This window comes from Somniosus microcephalus, chromosome 3 (genome assembly GCF_052327205.1).
Source record: "Somniosus microcephalus isolate GS21.2 chromosome 3, FLI_Smic_1.0, whole genome shotgun sequence".
Taxonomy (NCBI): Eukaryota; Metazoa; Chordata; class Chondrichthyes; order Squaliformes; family Somniosidae; genus Somniosus; species Somniosus microcephalus.
Window position 1 is genome coordinate 264,067,254 of NC_140989.1, and position 7,754 is coordinate 264,075,007.

Consider the following 7,754-nt stretch of genomic DNA (forward strand, 5'->3'; position numbering starts at 1 on the left):
GCGCTCGCTCACGGGCCCTCTGCATCCTTGCTGGCGCTATTTCTCTCCAGCAGCAGTGTTTAGGCCTAGCTGGAGGGCTGCAGTATCCAGGGCGTGGCAGCAGACCAAGTCGACCCTTCCCCCTTTAAGAGCTGGCCGGCGCCAGGGTGTCTGCTGTCAATCAAAACATGACCGCACCTGCGCTGCGCCCGGCCTCGGCGGTATCAGTCTGCACCGCCGGCTTAGCGCCTAAAGATAGGGGTGCAACGCCAGTTTTAGCGCTCGAGCAAACTCCTTGGCCAAAGCTACTGAATATCGGCGAAGTGGCCTCCACTTTCCGGCGGGCGCAAACTTTAGCGCCCGCCCGACTTTACCGCCCCAAAAGTGGATATACTGAATTTCTAGGCCTGTGTCTCTACACCTAGAGTTAAGTTCAATACCATGTCTCTACAGCTGGAGATAGTTTCAATACCAAGTCTCAACACCTGTAGATAGGTTCAATACCGAGTCTCTACACCAGGAGATAGCTTCAATACCGAGTCTCTACACCAGAAGATAGGTTCAATACCGAGCCTCTACACCTGGAGATAGGTTCAATACCGTGTCTCTACACTTGGAGATTGGTTCAATACCGAGTCTCTACACCTGCAGATAAGTTCAATACTGTGTCTCTACACTTGGAGATGCGTTCAATACCATGTCTCTACATCTGGAGATGGGTCCAATACCGAGTCTCTACACCTGGAGATAGGTTCAATACCGTGTCGCAACACCTGGAGTTAGGTTCAATACCGAGTGAAACACACGGAGTAAGGTTCAATACCGAGTCTCTACACCTGGAGTTAGGTTCAATACCATGTCTCTACATCTGCAGATGGGTCGAATACCGAGTCTCTAAACCTGGAGATAGGTTCAATACCGTGTCGCAACACCTGGAGTTAGGTTCAATACCGTGTCTCTACACCTGGAGATAGATTCAATACCAAGTCTCGAGACCTGGAGATAGGTTCAATACCGAGTCTCTACACCTGGAGATAGACTCAATACCGAGTCCCTACACCTGGAGATAAGTTCAATACTGTGACTCTACACCTGGAGATAGGTTCAATACTGAGTCTCTACACCTGGAGATAGGTTCCATTCCGAGTCTCTGCACCTGGAGATAGGTTCAATCCCGAGTGCTACACCCGGAGATAGTTTCAATACCGTGTCTCTACACCTGGAGATAGCTTCAATACCAAGTCTCGACACCTGGAGATAGGTTCAATACCGAGTCTCGACACCTGGAGATAGACTCAATTCCGAGTGCTACACCCGGAGATAGGTTCAATACCAAGTCTCGACACCTGGAGATAGGTTCAATACCGAGTCTCTACACCTGGAGATAGACTCAGTACCGAGTCCCTACACCTGGAGATAAGTTCAATACCGAGTCTCTACACCTGGATATAAGTTCAATACTGTGTCGCTACACCTCGAGTTAAGTTCAATACCATGTATCTACAGCTGGAGATAGTTTCAATACCAAGTCTCTACACCTGGAGATAGGTTTAATACCAAGCCTCTACACCTGGTGATAGGCTCAATACCAAGTCTCTACATCTGGAAATAGGTTCAATACCGAGTCTCTGCACCTGGATATAAGTTCAATACCATGTCTCTACACCTAGAGTTATGTTCAATACCATGTCTCTACAGCTGGAGATAGTTTCAATACCAAGTCTCTACACCTGGTGATAGTTTCAATACTGAGTCTCTACACCTGGAAATAGTCTCAATGCCGAGTCTCTACACCTGGAGATAAGTTCAAAACTGTGACTCTACACCTGGAGATAGGTTCAATTTCATGGCTCTATACCTGGAGATAGGTTCAATACTGAGTCTCTACACCTGGAGATAGGTTCAATTTCATGGCTCTATACCTGGAGATAGGTTCAATACCGAGTATCTACACCTGGAGATAGGTTCAATACCGTGTCTCTACACCAGGAGATACATTCAATACTGTGTCTCTACACCTGGAGATAGGTTCAATACCGAGTCTCTACACTTGGAGATTGGTTCAATACCGAGTCTCTAAGCCTGGAGATAGGTTCAATACCGTGTCGCAACACCTGGAGTTAGGTTCAATACCGAGTGCTACACACGGGGTAAGGTTCAATACCGAGTCTCTACACCTGGAGTTAGGTTCAATACCATGTCTCTACACCTGGAGATAGATTCAATACCGAGTCTTTACACCTGGAGATAGGCTCAATACCGTGTCTCTACTCCTGGAGATAGACTCAATACCGAGTCCCTACACCTGGAGATAGGTTCAATACTGGGTCTCTACACCTGGAGATAGGTTCAATTCCCAGTTTCTACACCAGGAGATAAGTTCAATACCGAGTCTCTACACCTGGATATAAGTTCAATACTGTGTCTCTACACCTAGAGTTAAGTTCAATACCATGTCTCTACAGCTGGAGATAGTTTCAATACCAAGTCTCAACACCTGGTGACAGGTTCAATACCGAGTCTCTACACCTGGATATAGTCTCAATGCCGAGTCCCTACACCTGGAGATAAGATCAAAACTGTGACTCTACACCTGGAGATAGGTTCAATACCGTGTCTCTACACCTGGAGATAGGTTCAATACCGTGTCTCTACACCTGGAGATATGCTCAATACCGAGTCTCTACACCTGGAGATAGGTTCAATACCGAGTCTCTACACCTGGATATAAGTTCAATACCATGTCTCTACACCTAGATTTAAGTTCAATACCCTGTCTCTACAGCTGGAGATAGTTTCAATACCAAGTCTCTACACCTGATGCTAGTTTCAATACCGAGTCTCTACACCTGGAAATAGTCTCAATGCTGAATCTCTGCACCTGCAGATAAGTTCAAAACTGTGACTCTACACCTGGATATAGGTTCAATACCGAGTCTCTACACCTGGAGTTCGGTTCAATACCGAGTGCTACACCCGGAGATGGGTTCAATACCGAGTCTCTACACCTGGAGTTAGGTTCAATACCATGTCTCTACACCTGCAGATACATTCAATACCGAGTCCCTACACCTGGAGATAGGTTCAATACCGACTCTCTACACCTGGAGATAGGTTCAATACCGAGTCGCTACACCTGCAGATAGGTTCAATACCGTGTCTCTACACCTGGAGATACATTCAATACTGTGTCTCTACACCTGTAGATAGGTTCAATACCGAGTCTCTACACCAGGAGATAGGTTCAATACCGAGTCTCTACACCTGCAGATAGGTTCAATACCAAGTCTCTACACCAGGAGATACATTCAATACTGTGTCTCTACACCTGTAGATAGGTTCAATACCGAGTCTCTAAACCTGGAGATAGGTTCAATACCGTGTCGCAACACCTGGAGTTAGGTTCAATACCGAGTGCTACACACGGAGTAAGGTTCAATACCGAGTCTCTACACCTGGAGTTAGGTTCAATACCATGTCTCTACATCTGCAGATGGGTCGAATACTGAGTCTCTAAACCTGGAGATAGGTTCAATACCGTGTCGCAACACCTGGAGTTAGGTTCAATACCGTGTCTCTACACCTGGAGATAGATTCAATACCAAGTCTCGCCACCTGGAGATAGACTCAATACCGAGTCCCTACACCTGGAGATAAGTTCAATACTGTGACTCTACACCTGGAGATAGGTTCAATACTGAGTCTCTACACCTGGAGATAGACTCAATACCGAGTCCCTACACCTGGAGATAAGTTCAATACTGTGACTCTACACCTGGAGATAGGTTCAATATCATGTCTCTATACCTGGAGATAGGTTCAATACCGAGTCTCTACACCTGGATATAATTTCAATACCAAGTCCCTACACCTGGAGATAGGCTCAATACCGAGTCTCTACACCTGGAGGTAGGTTCAATACTGTGTCTCTACACCTGGAGATAGGTTCAATACCGTGTCTCTACACCTGGAGATAGTCTCAATACTGTGTCTCTACACTTGGAGAATGGTTCAATACCGTGTCTCTCCACCTGGAGATAGGTTCAATTCTGAGTCACTACACCTGGAGATAGGTTCAATTCTGAGTGCTACACCCGGAGGTAGGTTCAATACCGTGTCTCTACACCTGGAGATAGCTTCAATACCGAGTGTCTACATGCCTGGAGATAGGTTCAATACCGTGTCTCTACAGCTGGAGATAGTTTCAATACCAAGTCTCGACACCGGGAGATAGACTCAAGACTGAGTCCCTGCACCTGGAGATAAGTTCAAAACTGTGACTCTACACCTGGAGATAGGTTCAATTCCCAGTTTCTACACCTGGATAGAAGTTCAATACCATGTCTCTACACCTAGAGTTAAGTTCAATACCGTGTCTCTACACCTGGAGATATGCTCAATACCGAGTCTCTACACCTGGAGATAGGTTCAATACCGAGTCTCTACACCTGGATATAATTCAATACCATGTCTCTACACCTAGAGTTAAGTTCAATACCATGTCTCTACAGCTGGAGATAGTTTCAATACCAAGTCTCTACACCTGGTGATAGGTTCAATACCGAGTCTCTACACCTGGAAATAGTCTCAATGCCAAGTCTCTACACCTGGAGATAAGTTCAAAACTGTGACTCTACACCTGGAGATAGGTTCAATACTTAGTCTCTACACCTGGAGATTGGTTCAATATCATGTCTCTATACCTGGAGATAGGTTCAATACCGAGTCTCTACACCTGGATATAAGTTCAATACCGGGTCCCTACACCTGGAGATAGGCTCAATACTGAGTCTCTACACCTGGGGGTAGGTTCAATACTGTGTCTCTACACCTGGAGATAGGTTCAATGCCGTGTCTCTACACCTGGAGATAGGTTCAATACCATGTCTCTACACCTGGAGATAGGTTCAATACTGAGTCTCTACAGCTGGAGATAGGTTCAATACCTTGTCTCTACACCTGGAGATAGGTTCAATACGGAGTCTTTATACCTGGATTAGGTTCAATACCAGGTCTCTACACCTGGAGATCGGTTCAATACCAAGTCTCGACATCTGGTGATAGGTTCAAGACCATGTCTCTACACCTGAAGATAGGTTCAAGACCCAGTCTCTACCCCTGGTGATAGGTTTAATACTGTATCTCTACACCTGGAGATAGGTTCAATACCGAATCTCTACACCTGGAGATAGGTTCAATACGATGTCTCTACACCCCATTAAGAAATGTAATCATTCTTTGCTCTCTGTTCCACTCCACTGTCTGCCAGGCCTCATAACGTACCCTAGTCGAGAGGACAAGCAGAGAACCTGCTTACAGCTCTATGCCAAGGCTACTGCCCAACGAGGACTGCATAAGGATGAGCCGAGCCATTGGGGTGCATTTTAAACCCCAAAATCGTGCTGTTTTGGATTGGGTGGCATGATAATATGTTAAAAAGCTGAATTTGTCTCCAACCCGCCTCCAACCCCCCCATTCAATTTTATCGGAGGAGGAATGGGATGCAGGCAACCAACCCGCTCGCAGGAGGCGGGTTGGCAATTTAAATATTATAATGAGGCTGCGAGCCTCATATTTAACCACCATTTTAAATTTAACCTTAGCCGGCCAAGTTTTCCGGGCCTCAGGAAACCCGGCAGGTAAAGGGAGGTGAGGACTGCTGGATCCAGGCAGTAAGTGCCTTTCCACTTCCCTAGTGGATCCAGTTTACCTGCTTCACCCACCCCTCGCAATCAGAACACCCCTCCCCCACATCCCGACCCTTTCGATCTCCCCCCGACCACATCCCGACCCTTTCGATCTCACCCCACCCCCCCCCCCCCCCAACACCTCCGACCTGTCCCCTGCTCTGGCCTCCAATCTTTCTTGTGGCTTCCGATCACCCACAATCCCGGCCTCCGATCTGGCTCCGGACTCTGAATACCCCCTGCTTCGCCCTCCGCTGTTGCCTGGCTCCGGTCTCCGATTTTTCTCCCCAGCTACAGACTCCAATCTTTCACTCCCTCCTCCCGCGCCTCCCTCCCCCACTCTACCTGGCCTCCCCAATCTCTCCCTCCCTCCTTTCCGCATCCCAGCTTGTGGCCTGGTGCCGGAGTCCCACCCACCCGACAGCCAGCCAGCCTCTCAATCTGGCTGGCTGCAGCCGGGAACCAGAGACATAAAATGGTAAGCAAGTCCTGCCATTAAATTCGGCAAGGCCCGAGGGAAACCCATTCTTCCGGGTTTCCTTACCTCAAACCAGCCTCACCCCGCCAGCCATCCCCCCACGTTTCTTCCCACCTCCACGTTAATATCCAGCCCATTCTTTCTCTGTCCACTTGGACTATACCCAGCTCATTGTGACGAGACTGAGATCAGAAGTGTACCACGTGTAGGTCTGTGGCTGTGAACCTACCAGTTCAAGGTATTATGCCACCTTTTATCCCTGCTGATTTCTTGTGTGCATTCTGAAATTCTCACAGCATCAGTAGGTTAAAGACATTCTCTCATGATTGTTGGTCACTTTTTAAATAAATTAACATTGCCTTGAGCAGTTCCATCTATGCCCCACTGAGAAGCTTTTTAAGGTGGTTGGACTGCCCTGCTGTGGAGGATAAATAGCTGAGTAATTGTGATACCAGCTTCGGACAACTTAAACTGTTACCAACAGCACTGAGTTGTGGCTCAGTAACATCATACTCACTTCTGAGTTAGCAGTTTGAGGATTCAAGTCCCACTCCGGAGATCTAGGCTTACATTCCAATTCAGTATAAGGAGCGGTGCACTGTTGGAGGTGTCGTCTTTCACATGGGATGTTAAATCAAAGCCCTGTCTGCCCTTTGAGGTGGACATAAAAGATCCCACAGCATTATTTTGAGCAGGCAGTTCTTCCCGGTGTCCTGGCCAATATTTATCCCTCAAACAGCATCAATAAAAAGCAGATTATCTGGTCATTTATCTCATTGCTGTTTGTGGGAGCTTGCTCTGTGCAAATTGGCTGCCGCATTTCCTAAATTACAATAGTGACTACACATCAAAAGTACCTCATTGGCTGTAAAGCACTTTGGAACGTCCTGAGGCTGTGAAAGGCGTTATATAAATGCAAGACTTTCTTTTTTTATATATGCTTTTGACAATACCTAAGATGGCTGTAGTCTGAGCGGCTACAGGGCATTCTTAAGGGGGAGGGTGAGCAGGCAGAGGTCGTGGTCCACATTGGGACCAACGACATAGGTAGGAAGGGGGATGAGGTCCTGCATCAAGAATTTAGGGAGCTAGGTAACAGATTAAAGGGCAGGACCTCAAAGGTTGTAATCTCTGGATTACTCCCAGTGCCACGTGCTAGTGAGTATAGGAATAGGAGGATAGTGCAGATGAATGCGTGGCTAAAGAGTTGGTGTAGGAGGGAGGGTTTTAGTTTCCTGGATCACTGGGCCTGCTTCTGGGAAAGGTGGGACTTGTACAAGTCGGACGGGTTGCACCTGAACCAGAGCGGGACAAATATCCTTGCGGGGAGGTTTGCTAGCACTGTTGGGGGGGGTTTAAACTAACTTGGCAGGGGGATGGGATACAGAGGGGAGCTGAAATAGGGGGTGATGTGCTGCCAATTATAGAGAAAAAAACAAGTCAGCTTGGTAGACAGGGCAAATATATAAGGGCAAGGCTGGATGGCATCTATTTTAATGCAAGGAGTCTTGCAAATAAGGTGGATGAACTGAAGGTGTTGATAAACACATGGGAGTATGATATTGTTGCTATCACGGAGACATGGTTGAGGGAGGGGCAAGACTGGCAGC

The 7,754-nt window shown here is 47.3% G+C and overlaps 1 protein-coding gene across 1 annotated transcript in view; it reads right to left on the bottom strand.

Moving 5' to 3' along the window:
• The window catches only part of LOC147121886 (uncharacterized), a 103,773-nt gene extending 97,047 nt beyond the window's left edge, over nucleotides 1-6,726 (bottom strand). The window contains exon 1 of the mRNA XM_085977714.1: nucleotides 6,662-6,726. The gene's annotated coding sequence lies outside the window, so the exon portion shown is untranslated. The remainder of the gene's footprint in view (nucleotides 1-6,661) is intronic.
• Between the last annotated feature and the right edge of the window lie 1,028 nt (nucleotides 6,727-7,754).